This window comes from Cupressus sempervirens, chromosome 1 (assembly GCF_028749045.1).
Source record: "Cupressus sempervirens isolate cs-2001-9-10 chromosome 1, ASM2874904v1, whole genome shotgun sequence".
NCBI classification, from domain to species: Eukaryota; Viridiplantae; Streptophyta; class Pinopsida; order Cupressales; family Cupressaceae; genus Cupressus; species Cupressus sempervirens.
Window position 1 is genome coordinate 886242588 of NC_143118.1, and position 22986 is coordinate 886265573.

Below are 22986 nucleotides of genomic sequence, written 5' to 3' on the forward strand. Positions count from 1 at the left end.
TCACTCTACATTCAATTGATCTTGGAGAGGCCAAACTTGATACAAAATTTGTCTTATGGAGATTAGGCAATGAGATAATAGAAGGTTAGCTAGAAAACCTCAAATTATCAAAGATTAAGATGAAAGCTGAGATATAAGAACTCAAAAGATTCATCAGGTAGCTAGTTGTTCCATTGACAACCATTACTGGTGTGCCTGCTACTGAAAATCCTACAACAGAGGAAGTGCAAGCTTTCATCTCATAGCTCTAGAAAGATAGACATTTTGGTCAAACTGGGAAAGAGTGGATTGATAAACTCAATGCAGATGGAGTTGCTCTGATTGGTCAAATTGGGAATGATATCCTTCAATTGGAGATTGAGAAAGATAATATCTCATCTAATCAACACACTTTGACCATGGAGAAAGCCAGATGTGATAAGTGTATTTCTCTCCTAAAAATAATTATCCAAATGAAGGCAAAGGAGGTGATTGAAGTAAAAAATTTAAAAAAGGGAACTAAACCCTTGTTTGAATGGCTCCAGGGTATGCGATTCAAGCTAGAGATGATTCAAGAAGCTAAAAAAGGACTCAAGGAAATAGAAGATAAAGTGAAGAGAACTCAATATAGGGCATTTGAATTAATGAAAGGATTACACACTAATCCACAAACTAGCAGTCAATGGAAAGCCCTTATTGGAGCAGAGATAATGAAGAACAACTTCTCCATGTATTTAAGTAACCTGTTAGGAATGGCTTCAAGCATTCAAACCAAAGTAACGGAGCTACAGACACTAGGTGGATGCATACACATAGCTACTAAAGAATTGACAGGACACCTAAATTCTATGAAAGAATTGTCTTGAGAAAATTCAAAATGGCTCTTAAGATTCACTAATGTACACGTGCCTAGTCATGAGGAATTAGTTCCCATTATAGTTGTCGCTAAGGCATATAGGGAAAAAGTTGAAAAGGCGAAGAAGTCTAAATGATTCGATGTTGCATCCTTTCACTTTCTTTTGCAACTTCTATTGATTTTGTAAATTTTGTAATATGACAAACTGACATCTTGCCATTTGTCTCCTAAGAAGATTAACCAATTAAAATTCCTATTGTAATGGTCATCTCTCAAAATCTATATGTATGAATTTGAATGATTAATAAAGGGTCAGAAAAAATTTTAGTGTGAAGTATTTTTTGTTGCAGAGACAATTGAATGGTATTTTATTTCAAATCATTATCCATTCCAGTACGTATTGTGATTAGCTAGTATTTCCTTTCTGTATTGCATAGAACTAAGGAAGAACAGAGTTTCATTTCCCTTGTTTTACAGAATCCAAATGAATGTAATAACTATTGTTATAATTCATTTGACAAAAGGATTCTTTTAGTTTTTCCTGATTCATCAATTGTAATTCAGATTTGAGTTTGACTTGGTTTAGCATTAGTTGATTATGCGAATGGATTTATGGATTCATAAGATGTGTGGGTATGTGAATCTATTTTAGTATGGAGAAGTTATTATCTTCCTAAGTTGGATTTAATTTAGGTCTAACTTGGTTATTCCTCTACTATTCTCAAGTTAAGAACATACCACAAAGTAGTTTAGGAAGAAAACAAAATTCATTGCAAATTTGTTCTAGGGAGCTATACCTATCAATTTAGAGGAAAGCTAAATCATTCACAAGAGGCTTTCCAACTATTTGTGATAAGATATTGTTCTTAATTGGGTAATAAAGAGTAATAATATAAAAGAACAATCTATTTACCAACAACTACATAAATAGGAAACCACATAGAATCAAAAGTCCAAATAGCTTGCACCATCATGACTACCTTTGAAAGATCTTTCTAATGATATAAGATTTCAAGAAAATTACCTCCTTATGATGAAGACATGACCAAAAAACCATCAATAGGTCACTAGGGAAAATCAAATCAAATAAATGAAAGTTTTAAGGCCATCAAATTTTGGCCAAATAATGATGACATCAGCAATGGCAAAGGTAGTACATGTGCAATCCTATCATTACTTGTTGATGTTAGCACATATGTAGGTATAACTTTTCAAAATGAAAATTTTTCTTTTAAAGAAATACATGCACTTTTCAAAGTGATATTTGAAACTTTTCTTAAAAGAACATATTTTTTTTTATTAAGTGATGTTTTGTGATTTTTTAATAAAAAATAAATCATCACCTTAGGAAGTGTCCTCATATCTAGGGACAAAATTATTGCCTCAAGTTGCAGTTGTGTCCAAATTGAACAAATTTTATATGGAAATAGGAGTTTTGGGTGCTATGAATCCAAAGATGAGGTTTGTTTGGGCTCAAAATGCATTGAAAAAAGTGACCCACCAGATCCAATACAAAATACCTCTAAAAAATAATAGATTTGAAAACTAGATCGAAACCTCTCACAAACAAAATAGGGGCATGAAGATCTGAAGCTCTAATACCATGTTGAAATTAATGAAATATCAACCCCATAGCTCCAAAGGATCATATGCATGCAAATACTTGTCATGGAAAAAGAGAAGCAAAAGCTATAGAGGCTGGAATTTAGAGATCCATAAAAGATGAGACATTCTTGATGTGTAAAAAAGAATTCCAAATTTTATTAAATGAATCAATGTTACAAAGAGAGATCAATCCTTATAAAAGGAGATCTAAATCTTAAAAGGTAACTAACCTAGGTTGCATGATAATAATTAATAAAAGAATTAATTATTATATGCCCAGATTTATCTTAAGTAAACTAGAGATAATAAGTGAGTTAATAATTATATCAATATGATTTAATTAATAAGAAAATACTTTATTTATTTATTTTTGATTGGTAAAAGGCCACAACCCTTTTTTGACATAAAAAGTTACAATTATTCTTGCTACATTGAAGCGACAGTTTAGATCTATTTTATAACATTTACATATTTATGCAAAATAATTGAGAATCTTGCTTCCAACTCTAGAAACCCCAATAAAAATTAGATGTTATCCATTTCCTACCTTTAGATTTCCTAAGAGTCTTTAATGTGAAAACCCTACAAAACTTATATATATGCTTGACCAAGATCCTTGTTAGTGTTATATAATGACAAATTTGAAATAACAATAGGACAATATTATATAAGATTCACAATGGATATCAAGATGTGACAGAAATGAACTAACAAAATCAAACTGAAATTGTATTTCTAACCAAAAAGTATTTTAGTAATCAATCTTCTATTTTTGAAATTTTAATTTTAATTAAGCTTAGTGAATTCAATACTTTCTTAATATGTATACTTTTTCCATCCACCCTTGAATTTGCTAAAGTATCAGCTAATATGTTGCCTTCCTTGTATCTATGTTGAATTTGAGTTGATTCTATTTGGTCTAAAAATATTAATGTCTTTTCAAATTTAAAATTTGGTTGCTAGTTTGGGGTTTCTCTTTTCCTTAAAAAGTTTAAGATATTTTGAGAATCACCTTCAATAATGTTGGAAGGATTTAATTGGAAACAAAATACTGAGAGGGGGGCTAAATTAGAATCTTAAATGTTTTCTTACAAAACCAAACTACTATTTGTACACCTAATATATCTTATATCTATCATCAAAACTATAGTGTCAAAATGTAAATGAAAACATCACATCCATGAAAATTTTCAACACATAACACAAATAATTTGGTTACCTAGAAACACTTCAATGTGAAGGTACAACTAGGGTGATGATGAAACCCACAAATCTTTACTATTACAATAATAAAGTTAACCTGTTAGTGTTATAATGTTTGATCATAATATATGATCTACCTTGTGAGAGGTTTGTCCTATTAAAAGCTTTAATATTATTAGGTCTTACCCTATTAAAGGATTTTACACTTAAAATCAAGTAAGGACTATGTTAGGAGATTTACATAGATTTATTAAGATCACTTAGTTAAGAGGTTTACCCTGATTTGATTTGTTAAAATTGAATCAGTACTTGACCCTCAGTTTTCTCTAAAGGTTGATTTTGGATCTCCTACGTTCAATGTCTCAATCTGAGCTCTTAATATGATATCTTTGTTCATTCCTTCACTACTTGAATTGTTGTATCTAATCTCCTTTCAAACTTAGCCTTTCTTTCTTTGTTTTTTCCTTGTTCCCTTCTTCACTTGCACACTCATCCATTAATTTCTTCTCTCATACATCCATCCTTTATAACCATGATCCTAGGGGTAGAGCCCTCTTTAAATAGACAATCTTCAAAAGTTTTGGATCATAATCAACAATTCATAATTCATCTCTTTTGTCGTTTCCCTTCTAATTTTTTGATTGGTTTATTTTCTTTCCTCGAGATTAATAGCTCCTATAAATATGTGTAAACTCCATCTTAACTATCCCTACAATCATTAAATGTATATAGAAGTCACCCAAAAATGGTTACATAGATGTTTGTGTGATTAAAAACTCATATGAAAAAATTCATTTGCTTGAAATCTAAATGTTCTTACGCTTGGTCATAGCTAACATTCATGTTCGCACTTAGCTTTTGCATGCTTGTTCTTTTTTGTTTACTTAGCAAAAAATGTCTTCCAATTTACTCGGTCTCAATTGTAATAGCTTGGCTTAAATATGTGCTTGGTCTCATCTTGGGTGCTTGACAATCTATGACTTGCTTGACATGAAATACAAAATAAACAAGTCCCCAACATTTACTAGATGACTCAGTCACAGTGATGACCTTCCATCCTTGTCCAGTAAATGAATAAGTGTTTGGAAACTAATAGGAAACATAGGTGTAGAGGTCAAAAATCTCCCCCTTTGACATTAGTGGAAACAACACTTTGTCATGAATTATTATTTCATTCAATAACACTCCCCCTAAGACTCTAATCTAGATCTGCAATCCTAATTTGTTGATGCTATTCCTTTTGATGAATCTATCTTTGATTTTTGGAATTATGATATTTCCCCTTATTTCTTCCCAATACTCTTAGTGGGTCTTATTTCCCCTTTGATTTGATATTTTCCCCTTGTTTTTGTCCCTCATGGATTGGGGTTTTCTAGGGTTATCTTATATTTCTCAAAAAATGATTTGTGGCTTGCCAAAGTTTCTACAAAGCCTTTATTCCACTATCCCTTTAGTTTCTCCAAAACCTAAATTGGAATTTCTAGCTTAGTAGCTAGATCAATTAGGCTTTCAGTGTTTGAGAATAGGTTTCTTTCTTCATGATATTTTGTGCTAGAGAAACTTCCTTTAGAATAAATTCTAAATGTAATGGCAACTAAAATTGAATTAATGTCAATTTATTCCACATGTCACTAACTCAAGTTGTGAGCTTGGCTAGTCTTTGTTGTCCAAATATTAAATTATTGTACAAAGGTGAGCTCAAACTTGCATTCTTTCCCAATGAAACTATACACGCTCTCATCTCAACATTTATTGTGTCAATATATTATTGATCTCAAATCTGAAGAACTTAACATCACAAAGCTTCATATATAAAGTATGAATAGTCTTCAAAATTGCTTCTAGCTATGTGGCCAAATTAGAAAGCTCTGCTCGTCTATGTACAAGTTCTCTAGAGAATTTCTCTAATACCTTGTGCTCAAAATTTCTCTCAGACCATTGCATCAATTTTTCATTGGTCTCTATATCTTTTGATTGAACTTTGTCAACTATATTTACTAACTGATCCAAAATTTGATGTTAGTTTTTCAAGTTAGTTATGCCAAATGCATCTAGAAAGATATCTTTAACAATATGTAGTACCTATTTCTTTTTATGTTCTTTCCTTATCTATTCTTTCTTTTTCTTGTGGCTAAGAAAAGGTTGTAACTCCTACACTTTCTCCTATGTCAAATTGCTTAAGTCATATATTGTAAGGTAATTACCTCATCTAGACTTACTGACTCATTTTTCATCTCTTTTGATTGAGTCGTAATATGAGATCATGGGGTTATATCACAAAGTAGTGATATCTGTAATTGTTACCCTTTTCAGTCAATCTAGATACATGTTGCTACTCCTCTTGAGTAGGTGTCACCTACTATTTAGGTGTTCTAGTTAATAGTTATGATGGCTTTGCACAAGGAAACTATATAAGAGCTTGTGTAGCTTCTTTCTGTTTTGATTTCTCATTTTCTTTTTCTGACTCTATTTTCTTGATCTTTGAAATATTTAATTAATTTTGAAGTATAGGCATATAAGTAAATTTTGGAAACACAATTATAGTTTTTCCCTGCTGCTCACCACTTATATCCTCAGTAACTGATGTAACTTCAGAACTATTAGTCTTTTCATTTTCAATCCTTTTATAATCTATGACTTGTAATAGTTGAAGATTGGTGCTAGGTAGAGATGTGTTAGGCTTGACAATTTTCAATTCTTCTTTTGTTAATATATTATGATCATGTAGTGATGAATCAATAATGTCTTCAATGGTGATAACATCTTGTTTTTCACACACTTCAACAAGTTTCCTGATTTCTTCTACAAGTTGTACAACTTCTTCTGCATCATCCTCTTCTTCTTTATTGACTTCTCCACCTTCTTTATCTACCTCTTCATCTCTTTTAATTACTGATGGATTAAGAAATTTAAATTCTTCTCTCCATACACTGATAGTCTATTTATCAACTTCACATTTTTGGCATGAACTTTTTCACATAATCTTTTAAGGAAATATACATGTGTGTCTTCCCCAAATCTGGCATTGCTTATGCTAAGGAGGTCTCCCTAATTTTTTTCTTAGTAGATAATGCCCATTTCCACTTAGCATTAACCTTATTATACAATTTTTCTAGAATGCCTTTTCCCAACTCTATAGGTGTAGTCTTTTATTGTGTCATCATTTATATTAAAGATTTTTTAAGTTTTTGTTGATCTTCTTAATTCAAGTAATCAAAATTGATATCTTTGAATCTTTTCAAGCTTGAAAGTTCAATGATTTCTTGACATACCTTGTCAATAATTAAGGGAGGTGATCTCAACACAATCTATAATTTTCTTAGATCATTAGAATCAATCTCTTCATCATCTTCTTCCTCCTTAACTACAACTAGTTCCTGGCCTTTTAGGAATATTTTTCTCAAGTGCACTAGCATATTTTTTCTTTGCTTGACTTCCTTTAGTTTTTATAAATGGGGGCTAGGTTTAATTTTGATCTTGTTATAATTTTTATTTTAGGCTCTTGAGGTGTAGCAACCTTCTGAACACCTTTCCTGTGATCAACTTAAATGTTGGCTTCAACAATTATCACTTTATTTTCTTAGTTTCCCTAGGTTTGACAACAACTAGCTCTTTACCTTTTCCTTCCTTGGCTCTAGTTGTATGTTTTGACCCTTCTTATTCATCTTCATCCTTGTCCTCGAGACTTTTATTCTTCATTTTATTTTCTATCTTTGGTTCACTTGGTTCCACATTCATCAAATCATTTATTAATTCATATGTGTTGAATGGCTTGACATTTGCATCAATATCTTCTGATAAAAGTGTAGTCAATACTACTATGACTTCATCAATGTTAACCTCATAAGGCATAGGTATTAACCATGAAATTCTTGGTAAAACTATGTGTGCATAAACAAAATTTGTTTCTACAATAAAACATTTCTTGATAAAAATATGTATCTACAATAGATTTGGGAATCCTCATTTTATTTTTCATTTTTCTTTTGAATTCGTCAAAGTAGTTATCCATGATTTCTTCAAAATTCTCTCCCAACTAAATTATCAACTCATTTATTTTTTCCATAGGTGTCTTGTTCCTATCCCACACTATAGTACCAACTGTAGGAAAACAATTGTGTACATAAAAGAATATATAGACTAAAAAAGATTTGAACTTACATGATGTGTTCTTTTCTTTTCTAATTGCTCCCAAATTCTTTGTCAATTATTGTAGTTGTAGCTTGGTGATACAGGAGAATCAAGCTTGGATTTGGTGGAGTTATGCTTTTAATGGTTAGGGATGTGTTTGAGACACATTGGGGGAACCTTTCATCATGATTGCATAGAGATTGGATGGATTGAGTTGAAGTTTGAACCATTTTTACCTTGCTACTAGAGCTACATTTTCTGGTTTCTAGGTGCTTGTTGGAGGCTGTGTAACTAAATTTTTACAATGAATGAGAGGATGCACATTTTTAGGATTGAAGAGGGCCTATATTAATTCCTTTTCTCAAATGTGCAAGTCCTAATTCTTTATAAGTTAGGAGATATGGCAATTTTGCATGATAGGTTTCTATGCATGACTTTCGGGATGGATGCATAGATATCCTTAATTAATCAGCCTTTGCACATTTCAAGGGTTGTAGAGGACCTAAATTAATACCTTCATTTTGAATCATGAGTTCTAATTCAATTGGAGCTAGGAGATATCATTATTTTTCTTGGGTATCAATTTTAGACATTTAATTTTTGTTCGAGGCTGACTTTTGGCATTTAATTTATGTATGAGTATTTAATTTGTGTTGTGGTCAACTTGTGGCTTAGTTGGGTATAAGCAAGGGGTCTTGTGGAATCTTTTATACAGTTAGGGGAGGGAATGATTCATTCATTTGGGAAGAGGAGTTAGTGTGGAGAGTAGTTGAAAAGCAAATTTTTCCTAAGTCTATGGACAAAGCACCAAATGTGAGGTAGTTTATAGTAGGATTGTGATGAAGTTGTGAGTGTGTGGATAGAGTGCAAAATGTGAGGTAGCTTACACTTGGATCTTGAATAAATTTGGAGTAGATCTAGTAACTATGGCTGGAAAACAAGGAGATTGCTTGGTGGGCTTGCGAGCACAAGTTGAGATTTTCTTGTGGTTTCTTCCAGATTGTTGTTATGTTATAGATTTGGACTAGCTAAGGTGTGGATTGGATCTCAAAGGATCTTGCAGAATTATTATTGTAATTACTTTGTATTTGTCTATAACTAGGAAGGCCTTACCACCTAACACATTTCATGTAATATTTATTTTATGAATAAATTATTTTAATTTGGTATTAAATCTTGCATTATTGCTTCTTGCTATTGTGTTTCCATTATGTGGTTATATTGCTAGTGGCTAGGACATCTCCTTTGGGGATTCTCCTACCTTGCACTATATTAGGTGGTATTAGAGCATAGTTGTTCTTGAGTATACAAGTAGATCATCGAAGTGTGAGGTAGCTTGTACCAAGACCTTGGTTGGGAAAAGTTTACTAGAGCAAAATTTGTTCTTGAGCATGTAGATAGATTGTCGAAGTTGTGGCAGTTTGCACCAAGACTTAGGTTGGAGAAGTAGATCTGAGTTGATATTGATTTCGTGGTGGATTTTCTTTCTCAAGTCCTAGATCTCTTGGTTGCAAGGTGGCAAATTGTGGTTCTGACTTGAAATTATAGAGGGCTTGCAAATGGATCTATGGATGTGAAGATGGAAGATTGATCTTGTTGAGACATGAATGTAGAGAGTTTGTAGATTTCAGATCCATGGTCCTAGACTTGTGATGTGGTTCTTGATTATTCATATGAGGTAGTGGGTTGTGATCTAACTTGCAAACAATTGAAGGTTGTCACAAGGAGTGTGGGAAGGAACTTTTGTAGAGGGTTTGTGAATATCTTGGAAGATGGCTTTGTGAGGATTGGACCCTAAGATGATTGCAAATTTGTATGATGTGTTGTAAAGGAGGTTTTTTGAGATGTTTGCTTAGGTTAAAGCTAGTTTGTTTGATCGAGAGAAGGAGGTTGTGGCTTAGTTTGAAACTAGTTCAGATGATTGAGATAAGTATAGGATGAGGAAGGCATTCCATAGATATGTTTGGAGCTAGAGTCTACTAATCTAAAAGAGAGATGTTTGGTTGGTTAAGAGACTTTTTTGTGAGAGAAGATGGCATAGCAAGGTCAAGGTGGAAGAGATTGGTTTTTCTGATAAATTTGTGGAGTCTAATACAAAACCTATAGAGTAGCTGGAGGTTTTTTTTGAAAATATTCCTAACCTTGTTGATTCTGGAATAGACATTGGTTTTCATGATGAATCAGTTGGATCTGACATGCAAATTACAAAGCACTTAGTCATGGATGATTTGGTTGTAGTTGGTTATGAGTTTTGTGTTGCAGAACATATTTTTGTGAGTAATGAGATGGTTGGTGTTGAGATTTTGGCATGTGTTGATCAAGATTTACATATTCTTGCTGAGGTGGAGTTTATTGCTATTGGTGCGAATTCACTAGTTGTTGATGTGGATGAGGATTTGTTGATGAAGCATTATGTTCAATTTGTTCATGGGAGTGAGCATGATGATTGGATGGTTGAGATTCTAGTGTTTGATAGCATGATGTATATATGGATGATGTACAAATTTATTCTATTGACTTTGATTAAGTGGAAACCTTTAGCAAAGATGAAGTTGGTTGCTAATCTTTCTTTGGGCATCAAAGTATGGGACATACTTTTTTATTTACTTGGGGAGTTTGATGCAGGAGCATTGAGCTTGGATTTTTTGGATTTATTCTTTTAATGGTTATATATGTGTTTGAGACACATTGCGAGAACCTTTCCTCATGATTTCATAGAGATTTGATGGATTGAGTTGAAGTTTCAATCATTTTTACCTTGTTGTTAGAGTTGCCTTTTCTAGTTTCTGGGTGCTTGTTGTTGGCCATGTAATTAATTTTTCACAATGAATGAGAGGATTATTATTTTATTGATTGAATAGGGCATAGATTACTTTATTTTTTTCAAAGTCATAAGTCCTAATTCTTTATAAGTTGGGAGATATGGTAATTCTCTTGGAGTATCAATTTCTGGCAATTTTACACGACAGGTTTTTGTGCATGACTTTCAAGATGGATATGTAGATATCCTTAATGAACCATCCTTTTCAAATTTCAAGGGTTTTAGAGGACCTAAATTACTAGTTTTAGTTCAAAGCACAAGTTCTAATTCAATCAGAGCTAAGAGATATCATGATTTCTTGGGTATCAATTTTGGACATTTAATTTTTGTTGGAGGCTGACTTTTGAAATTTAATTTATGTATGAGTATTTAATTTGTGTTGTGGCCGACTTGTGTCTTAGATGGGTATAGGTAAGGGGTCTTGTGGATTATTTTATAAATTTAGGGGATGGATTGATTCATTCATTTAAAGGAGGAGTGAGTGTGGAGAGTAGCTAAAGAGAGAGTTTTTCCTGAGTCTGTGGATAGAGTGCCAAATATGAGGCAGTTTATAGTAGGATTGTGATGAAGTTGTGACTGTGTTGACATAGCACCAAATTTGAGGTAGTTTACACTTGGATCTTGGATAAAGTTGGAGTAGAGCTAGTAGTTGTAGCTAGAAAATAAGGAGATTGCTTGATGGGCTTGCAAGCACAAGTTGGGATTTCCTTGGTGGTTTCTTCTAGATTGTTGTTATGTTACAGATCTAGACTAGCTAGGGTTTGGATTGGATCTCAAGGGGTCTTATAGAACTATTATTTAATTACCTTGTATTTGGACATAACCAAGAAGGCCTTACACCCTACACATTACATGTAATAGTTATTTTAGGAATAAATTATTTTAATTTGGTATTAGATCTTGCATTATTTCTTCTTGTTATTGTGTTTCCATTGTGTGGTTATATTGTTGGGGGCTAGGAAGTCTCCTTTGGGGATTCTCTTGCCTTGCACTGTGTCACTTAGAAAGATCATAAGTATGATCTCTTTTTACAATCTTGTAGCCTAGATTCACTACAATGCATGAAACATTTTTCAATTTGTTATATTGGTAGAATTTGTGTTCTATCACACATACTAAAGATTTGATCATAGGATCATCAATCCCATAAATTAACATCCTTGACCATTCCACTTTGCCTTGGTAGATTTTTCAATCTCATTATGTGTTTTTTTCCTTATACTCTTTGGTTTATCTAAGGTATGGTATCTAGTAACTTGATGTATTATGGCCTTGTTAATTTTGATAAGGCCTCTTTCTAACTATACCTTCATATCATGGACATGACTTAGGAAAATATTTATCTACTTAGCTTTATATACTTTAGGAAAACCTAAAACACATGTAATCCCTTTCTTATCTACAATCTTGTATTCATCCTTTAGCATTCCATTTCTACATAGATTCTCATAAGCTTCTCTTATCTCAAAATCTCTAATTTCTCCTAGTTTACACATGCAATAAGATCTCACATCCCCCATAGTCAAAACTATGGGTCAAATTGATGATAGGGAACCAATATCATCTTTAGTCTCTTCAAAATTTATACTATTACTAAAATTTGATGGGGGACACTAGTCGTTCCTCACAATTTGAGTGTTGCTCACTTTTAACATATCACTTGCTATTGTCATTTCAATATAGAATTCCTGAAAAAAAATCATTCTAAGATAATGTCGAGCATATGCACCAAGTTGTGGTGCCAAAAAGATGACAAGGTTTTTTTTTTTTTTTTTTTCTAATTTTCAATAGCACGTACGCACTATTCTGATATCCAAAAAGTTATATGATGAGCTAGAGACCCACGGCCCATCATTTTCATTTTGCTTTTTGGCTCTCCAACAGCACGTACGCAGGTTTGATAGCAAAAATTCACCACCATTTGCCAAAATGTCTCCTCACCAATGAAATCCAAGACAACGAGCACACCGACGATGATGAGGTAAGTGATATAAACTTAACTTTGCATTGTTTAATATGTTTTCCATATTGTTTTATTGGTTTTTGATATTCTTTTGTAGGGTTTTTACAAATTTCATTTAGATTTGTTTATTTAGTTGGATTTCAATTGATTTTTTATCAGGAAATGTCCATAATCAACCAAAAAATCCACAAAACCCTCAAGAACCTCAAAATCAAAACCCTCCTCAAGAAGAACAACAAATTCCACAACCCGAACCACTTGCAAGACCTTCACCAGGTACACAAGAAAATATAAGAAATGAAATACAGAGAGGAAAAACTAAATTAGAAAGACTCATTGCTTGGTTGAAAGAATTCAGAAAAACCAATCCAATGAGGGTTCAATTGGCATCATCCCTCAAATCCATTAACACTTAGATAGCCTCAGTTAGTGGTCAATTAGATATTTGGCAGGCTAAGAGGGATGAACAAAAAAGATTTTATGCAAATAAATTGTCATATGAAGATGTTAAAAAAAAAGAAATATCACAAGGTAGTATATGTGCATTATTTAGAAAACCTGATGAGCCAAATACTATTAGAGAGGGTACTAAATGATTTCCCATCCACTGGTGTATACACGATGCTATTAGAAATAATTTTTGGGATAGATGGTGGATGGTTTTTGATGCCCCTCCTTGCAACAATCATGAGGTCCCCATGTACTTTTTGAAGAAATTATATTGTGAGTTTGTCCTTGGGGAGATCCCCAATTATTTTGATATGTTAGACTCCCAGGGTAGAGATGGGGGGTCATCATTTGAGAGGCCAAGAGCACGTCATGACCCTAATGTAGTTAGGGCACCTGTGGTCCATCCACAACACAAGCATGTGATTATTCCTTTAGTTGTGAAGGAACATGTAGAGGCCAACACTCTAGGGACCATTAATGCTTTGACACAGACCCTCATCCATTCCATGAGCCCATTAGTTGAGGGGGAGCCTTCTATGCATCATGGTCACATGTGCACTTCATGCAGATCCCTATGCACATTTGGCACTCATGCCAGAGATGCTGCGGATGATGGGCTTGTCACCGATGAGTTCCTGAATGAGATATTTGGCATTGACACACAAGTAAATTACTAATTTGATCACATTTCATATGTATAGTGAATGATTAATTAACTAGCATTTATTGACATTGTTCAAAATTTAGGGTCAAAGTGTTGTTGGGCCTAGCAGCGATCTTCCAGGCCCATTTTTTGTCCCTTCGACGAGTCCTGAGGTATGTATCAATTTAATCATTTTAATTAATACATATATTTATTACGCAATCATATTAAGGATTGATAAAAGAAATTATGCATGTGCATCAGTTCTCCACAGGACCCTCAACCTTTATCACAGACACAAAGCATATACATCATACGAGCTTCACATAGGTACAGTTGTTTCATGTTAATTTAATTCATTTGATTATATTTATTCCATGTTTCATGTTAGATATAACATGTATTGTATGACATGCAGCTCATGATGTCAGACACACCTCCTCATCTGCGATAGTCTATTGATAGTGGAGTGGCCGCAGCTGTGGCTAGCTCATAGCCACTGATGGAGGTATGAAAGAATTTTCTTCATTTTAGTTGTTGTTTATAATAGTTAATCTCAAAATTTCTAATGTTATTTATAAATAATTATATTTATTGAATTGTTGTAGGGTCTTGTGATGCCTGATCATCCACGAGCATTTGAGGTGGACTTATAGAGTGACTATTTGTTGGTGGTAAGAAAATAATTGATTTTGTGTGTACATATATTTGATTTCAACGTATAATAAATATTGATTCATATCTACTTTCTTTGTATCAGTTGGACCTGGAGAAGAGCCTCAACAAGAGGTCAAGTGAGCATGTCAGGAGGGCCCCGTCATCTCCACTGTCTCCCTCCACATGATGATAGAGGACGTTGAGAGACTTTTTTCCTTCCCCTCATGAGAAGGAAAAGATGTAGTTGAGGTATTCGATACATACATACATACATATATATATATATATATATATATATATATATATATATATATATATATATATATATATATATATATATATATATATATATATATATATATATATATATATATATATATGGAGACTTGTTTCCTTCCCCATGTATATATATAGGCATCAGAGAGACATATTTGACATACATTTGATGTACATATGACATTCTATATTTGATGTATGACATTATTGGTTAATATATGATATGTTTGTTCATATATGACATTATTGGTTATCATAATATATTATGTGTTTGTTAATGTATATTACATTATTGGTTATCATTTTATATTATATGTTTGTTCATGTATGACGTTAAATTAGATATGTTCATGTATGACATTAAATTAGATATGTGCATGTATGAAATTAAATTCAATTGCTAGAGAGTTGCCATTATGTCTACCAACTAGTAGATGTTATTTTTTGCTTTATTAGTATTTCTCAAAAACTGCAAAGAAGTTGTTTCTGGTGAATAGTTGTAAACAATTGTGATCATCGACTTCATGTACTCATGGCTTTGGCTATGAACACTTGTAACTTTGGCTATAAGCATCCATGGCTTTGGCTATGTGCACTAGTGGCTTTGGCTACGAGCATTTATGGCTTTGGTTGTAGGCACAATATAGCCTTGGCTGTAGGTTGTCTTTCTTGCTGCATGTCAAAGTTATCTTCAAGAATATCATTAGTCTAAGATCATTACAATTAAAATACTATGACATAATACTTGGAAATAATAGTCTTTAACCCATTACTTTATTTGTTAAAACATCATGTATTATCTACTATAGTGCTTCTACTCAAATATGTTTTCAAAAATACTTAGTATGGCAAAGAAATGTCTATGGAAAGCTTGTCAAATAGAATATTGAAGAACTAAATGTGGACAGTCATTAGTACCCATCAATAAGAACATGGGCATCTTTCTCAAGAAAGCCATATGACATTAGCTTAATTTATAAATTTCCTTTGCAAATAACTAGAAGATGCTATGAATCTTAATACAGAGTTAATCACGAACTCATTACCAAGAAGCATATATCACCCTAAGCCAATTAACTGACAGGATAAAAATTAATTCAATTTCAACAAAATTTTGAGTATAACAAGCATCTTAGGGATTCTTACAAGAATTAACACGATGTTCACAAGAGCATTACAAGTTCTCATAATGCTATTTCACATATTGTAATCATATTCAATTTTGAATGGCCATTTGTGTTACAAGCATAAATTTTCTTTAAGGTCTTTTAATTCTAGACATGAATTTTATTCTGAAGCTTTTCTATGATAACCCAGTCAATGCATATATTGTTGTTCCACATTATGCTGATTTGACTTTCATTGGTTGATTTGGGTCTAGACATGATGTTATTCACTACCTTTTTTGTATATTATTTTTTTGTAGTGAGGTTCTAGCCTGAATGAATGTATTAATCATTGAAGTTGTGAACCTTGGTCGAGATCCTAACAAATATATTTTCAAATTGGACCTCAAATAGTTTTCTCAGTCACCCCCTGTACACAGATACTAAAATTGTAGTTAATTACAAAATTAATACTGAATTAACACAAGTTTAATTGAGAAGTATTATGTACCTCAATAGGCTAGATTATTATTGACTGGGAAGCTTTATCTTAGAGCAGTTGGTTTCCTAAATCTTTAGCACAATGACACTCTTATGGAATGTGGAATTAGGTATGCTAGCTAAGGAATGTTCTTTAAAAGGCAGAGGCAACTCAAGACTCACATGTTTCAATTCAATATAAATGTTTAAATCGCTTCTCTAGTTTTTTCTATTTATGATCTTCTTAAAAGTTAACTTTCTAAATGCATTGATGGGGAAATAAAAATCTTCTAGGAACTAAAGGCTAATCATGTTTAATACTTACAATTCTTTATTTTTATCTAATAATTTAAAAAAGATTGTACAAGTGTTTTCAAAGAGCAACACTTGTCAATAAAATCATAAGAAGGAATATCCAAGGAGAATTACTACTGATCCCCCACCACCAAATTCAAGAGAAAACAAAAATCCACTACTAAAGAAATAGTAACAACGATCATCCCTTGGTCTCTCCCTTATCACAAAATGATTACCATAAAAATTTGCATTTCCAATTGTCTCATGTGTGTTGAAGTGATAGTAACATTTTCACTCTCTTACCTAATCTCTCCCATTTCTAAAACTCTTGGGGAAGGGCAAGGCCATCTTCTTAGTACTTCAAAATACAATGAGTTCCATTTTTTCCCATATTGATAATCGTTGACTTAAAGTATAGTCAAAGTATTGACAGCCCATAGGAACTCAACCTTTGAACATCCCATCTATAAATGACCTCATAAAGAAAGTTCAATAAACCCGCATGAAATAGTGAAACAAAAGTTGCATACTTGTGAAGATGATAAGACTACAGGTGATCAATATGTCTCAAATCTATATTCAGTTCTTTTACTATGCATATAAATGGTTTGTTATATAAAAGACTTACATCCACCAAATAAATGATCATTTTCTTACTATGCTATCCTTATCCTTAGATGATCTCTGGTCTCTGCAACATGGTCTTGTAGGAACTAGAATCTCATCCATATCTCGCACGAGCTCCGAGATATGCCCCATCAAAGATTGCAGCCCTATGGCATTTAGTGACCCTTAGGGACATTTCGGTTGAGCATGCCTGAGAACATTCAAGCACTGAAGGGGACAAGATGAGTTTGGGGATAGGGTTTACTCGGCTACCCAGAGCTAATGGAGCAGACAGTTTGATCCCACGACGAAAGATGAGAGAGATTTGGCAGTTGGCAACTTTGTACTGGCCAACATTGCAAGTTTCAACATCACCCGAGATGGCGTTGTAGAATGAAAATGGAATTTGATCTCCAAAAAGTGAGAGAGGTTATTGTAGGTCTCTACAACACGGTCCTGTAGGAACTGTAATCTCATCCATATCTCGCATGAGCTCTGAGATATGCCCCATCAAAGATTGCAGCCCTGTAGCATTTAGTGACCCTCAGGGACATTCCAGTTCAGCATGCCTGAGAACGTTCGATAACTGAAGGGGACAAGATGAGGTTGGGGATAGGGTTTAACTGGCCACCGAAAGCTAATGGAGCAGACAGTTTGATCCCATGATGAAAGATGAGAGAGATTTGGTAGTTGGCAACTTTGTACTAGCCAACACTGCAAGTTTCAACATCACCCGAGATGGCGTTGTAGAATGAAAATGAAATGTGATCTCCAAAAAGTGAGAGAGGTTATTGTATCTCTCTGCAACACGGTCCTGTAGGAACTAGAATCTCATCCATATCTCACACGAGCTCCGAGATATGCCCTGTCAAAGATTGCAGCCCTGTGGGATTTAGTGACCCTTAGGGACATTCCAGTTCAGCATGCCTAAGAATGTTCGAGCACTGAAGGGGACAAGATGAGGTTGGGGATAGGGTTTACCCGGACACTCAGAGCTAATGGAGTAGACAGTTTGATCCCACGACAAAAGATGAGAGAGATTTGATAGTTGGCAACTTTGTACTGGCCAACACTGCAAGTTTCAACATCACCTGAGATGGCATTGTAGAATGAAAATGGAATGTGATCTCCAAAAAGTGAGAGAGGTTATTGTAGGTCTCTACAACATGGTCCTATAGGAACTATAATCTCATCCATATCTCACACAAGCTTCAAGATATGCCCTGTCAAAGATTGCAGCCCTGTGGGATTTAGTAACCCTTAGGGACATTTCGGTTCAGCGTGCCTGAGAACGTTCAAGCACTGAAGGGGACAAGATGAGGTTGGGGATAGGGTTTAGCCAGCCACCTAGAGCTAATGGAGCAAATAGTTTGATCCCACGAAGAAAGATGAGAGGGATTTGGCAGTTGGCAACTTTGTACTGGCCAACACTGCAAGTTTCAACATCACCCGAGATGGCATTGTAGAATGAAAACATAATACGACCTCCAAAAAGTGAGATAATTTATTGTAGGTCCCTGCAACACAGTCCTATAGGAAATGGAATCTCATCCATATCTCACACGAGCTCCGAGATATGCCCCATCAAAGATTGCAGCCCTGTGGGATTTAGTGACCCTTAGGGACATTCTGGTTCAGCGTGCCTGAGAATGTTTGAGCACTGAAGGGGACAAGATGAGGTTGGGGATAGGGTTTACCCGGCCACCCGGAGCTAATGGAGCAGATAGTTTGATCCCACGATGAAAGATGAGAGAGATTTGGAAGTTGGCAACTTTGTACTGGCCTACACTACAAGTTTCAACATCACCCGAGATGGCATTGTAGAATGAAAATAAAATGCGATCTCCAGAGGTTATTGTAGGTCTTTGCAACATGGTCCTGTAGGAATTGGAATCTCATCCATATCTCGCACGAGCTCTGAGATATGCCCCGTCAAAGATTGCAGCCCTGTGGCATTTAGTGACCCTTAGGGACATTCTGATTCAGTGTGCCTGAGAATGTTCAAGCACTGAAGGGGACAAGACAAGGTTGGGGATAAGGTTTACCTAGCCACTCGAAGCTAATGGAGTAGACAGTTTGATCCCATGACAAAAGATGAGAGAGATTTGGTTGTTGGCAACTTTGTACTGGCCAACACTACAAGTTTCAACATCACCCGAGATGGCATTGTAGAATGAAAATAGAATGTGATCTCCAAAAAGTGAGAGATGTTATTGTAGGTCTCTATAACATGGTCCTATAGGAATTGGAATCTCATCCATATTTTGCACGAGCTCCGAGATATGCCCCGTCAAAGATTGCAGCCCTGTGGCATTTAGTGACCCTTAGGGACATTTCGGTCTAGTGTGCCTGAGAACGTTCGAGCACTAAAGGGGACAAGAAAAGGTTGGCGATAGGATTTAACCAGCCACTTGAAGCTAATGGAGTAGACAGTTTGATCCCACGATGAAAGATGAGAGAGATTTGGCAGTTGGCAACTTTGTACTGGCAAACACTGCAAGTTTCAACATCACCTGAGATGGCATTGTAGAATGAAAATGGAATGCAATCTCCAAAAATAAAGAGAGGTTATTGTAGGTATCTACAACACAGTCATGTAGGAACTAGAATCTCATCCATATCTCACACGAGCTCTGAGATATGCCCCATCAAATATTACAACCCTGTGGGATTTAGTGACTCTTAGGGACATTCCAGTTCAGCATGTCTGAGAATGTTCGAGCATTGAAGGGGACAAGACGAGGTTGGGGATAGGGTTCACCTGGCCACTCGAAGCTAATGGAGTAGACATTTTAATCCCATGATGAAAGATGAGAGAGATTTGGCAGTTGGCAACTTTGTACTCGCCAACACTGCAAGTTTCAACATCACCCGAGATGGCATTGTAGAATGAAAATAGAATGCAATCTCCAAAAAGTGAGAGAGGTTATTGTAGGTCTCTGCAACATGGTCCTATAGGAACTAGAACCTCATCCATATCTTGCACCAGCTTTGAGATATGCTCCGCCAAAGATATTTGAATTCACAGTGTTTAATGAGAATATAGTTGAGGCTTGCTTTACTTTTCTATATTAAGTTTGGCTTTCAATTTTGGTTTCCCTAGTTATCTATGTGAGAGTTCCACTTTCATAAGTAACATGGATGCAATAATACTAAATTAAGTATAGGTCCATGGTTCTAGAAGCTTCACATAGCTTCTCTTCAACTATGGATCTTGTAAGCATTGTACCATGATGATTGGTGTTGTGAGAATATACAAAGCATATATATTGTTTGACCAAATGTCTTCAATGAACATGAACTATATGGAAGAAGAGAAGACATGTTGCAAATTCTTTGAAAATTTTCTTCAAGAAATGTAAGGAGCCATGGGTGATTCATCCAAATTATTTGGTAAAATAAGAGGAGGAATGAATCAACCTTGATGATAGAGGTAAATGCTGAATAATATTTATTTAATCACCTTGTTTGAAAAAAATTTAATGACCTTTAAATACAATTGAAAGAAATGGAATTGATCTCCCTTACTCATTTAGATGAATAAAATTGGAATTAAAAAGAGAGGGACATCCACCATAAAACCATGCAATCATGCACTTCTTGATGGGAGTATCATAAGTTCATTGTTAGATGGATATGCCAAATGTGGAAGAATTAAAAGGAAAATATGTTGATTGATTGAATACAAGCATCAAACCAATGTGATAACAAAAAATCAAAGTTGATTCCAGAAGGTCTAACAATATCATATAATTCATTTATCAATAATTTGAAACATCATAAGCATATGTCTAATAATGTCATACATGAAATATATGTAAAAAATGACATACATAGAAAAAATTATACAAAACATATGCCCAATAATGCCATATAGGTGTAAAATGTACATCATTAGATATATACTCTTTCCAACTAGGGGAACAAAATAAATCCCTAATTGTCTTTAATTGCCAACAAGTGGGAGATGACCAGTGTATGTAACGAGGTCTTCCTAACATGCTCACTAGTCCATTACAATCAAAATTATATATGAATAAATAACTATTTTATATAAATATATATATATATATATATATATATATATATATATATTTACACATAAAACTTAATATTTTCTTACAGCTAGCTGATAATTCCTCTGTATATACACCTCAGGGATACACTGATGGTCAGGAATAATAAGACCCTACAAAAACTATCAAATTTACCACTCAATTGTGCCTATGAATTTTATATTGAATTTTAGTACTAATGAAATTTTAATGTAAACTCTTTCATACCTTAGTCATTGGCTTAGAACTAGTGAGTGCAATAAGGACTTGTTGATCAATACAATGATGAAGATGTAAAGGTATCTCTAATGTCAATAGCTGAAAATGATAATACATGAGACTCAAATGCAGTTATGAAGAATACACATTTTCTTTTGTCTCCATATCAAATAAAATATTTTGGTACCTCTGTGAATGTAGTATGACATCCTTCATTTTATAGTGTTGATCCCAAAGCTACAACACTTATTATTTATTACACATGTATGTAAATCTGTTAAGCATCAAATTCAACACCTTTGTCTGCAAAATAATGTACTATATGTTAGAGTAATAAATTCATTTCCTTAGTAATTAAATTATATTGATATAATTACTAAGTTACTTATTATATTGATATAGTTTACTTATAATTCCTTTCGATTTACAACTAATTGAAATGATTTCCCCAATTTTCCATCTAGTCACTAGAAAATTGGATTTGTTGTCTCTTTCTCTTAAAGAACCGGAGCTACTAGTTCCTTTGGTCTAGAAGCCTTCCATTAAGATTGAGGTTTTGAAAGGTTCAAGGGTTGAGGAACTTTTTATAGAATATCTTGAAGAAGGAGAGGTCATGTATAATGGTTTTGAGGAAGGCTAGAGTTCCATCCAGATGGTGTTGCAAAATGGCCAAGCGGAGGAGGAGGTAGAAGAATAAATAGAATAAATGCATGAGAAGGAGGGCCATGGGGGCAATGGATTCAAACCCACAACCAAGCTTTTATACCATTATACAAATTACAAATTATAAGGCTATGCCTTTCATGATAGTCGCATTTTCATATTGGCAAATGAAGAATGACTTTTGGAACAAACATAATAAATACTTCCAAATAAAAATGAAGCCAATGTATTGTATTATAAGCTCGAATGGTAAAGACCAAGCCCAAACATTTATTAAGGTGTAGCATTTATAATTGTCAGGTTCATGTGAAGAAGTCATCGTTCATATTCTCATTGTTGTGTAATTTGATGATAAGAAGAATACAATGATATAGAGGTTGATAGTGACTTAAAAATTTACAAAATGCAATCAATGAGAATTTTACATTGAGGGGGGAGTAATAATCAATGTTTCATTCTCATTGTTTGACAAACTCTTATATAAAGAGGGAGTAGACAGATGATATGGTTTAGTCTTCTTTCAAGAATCTTAGTCATATTGGTTCAGAAGGATTCATGATACAACTACTATACTTAGCGTAACCAATTGATGCTAAAAACCTTAGTATTGATGCTACAAACCTTAGTATTGACATAATTTAACCTCTACAATTCCAGGCATAAGATGATTATCATACAATGGTACTTGAACAAAGAACACTAATAAATATTGAGGATGTGAATTGATAATACCATTTCACAAATGATTTTGGCATCTCACCCTTTATCACTTGTGCGTCAACTTTATTAGCCCTCTTCTTTGGTGACCTACAAATGAAGAATTAGCACAGTAACAAATCTAAGATAAGATTAAAAAAATGGGTCCTATTAAAGAATCTAATATAAATTCAAATAATGTATCTATATTCTAAACAAATCAAAACTAAATCTCATCACTTACACATCATAACAATACGGTCCACATTAGTCATGTGAT

General features: G+C 33.9%; 1 pseudogene; it reads left to right on the forward strand.

Moving 5' to 3' along the window:
• Nucleotides 1–22986, forward strand: part of LOC149580670 (pre-mRNA-splicing factor ATP-dependent RNA helicase DEAH1-like) — a 74645-nt pseudogene that overhangs the window by 2886 nt on the left and 48773 nt on the right.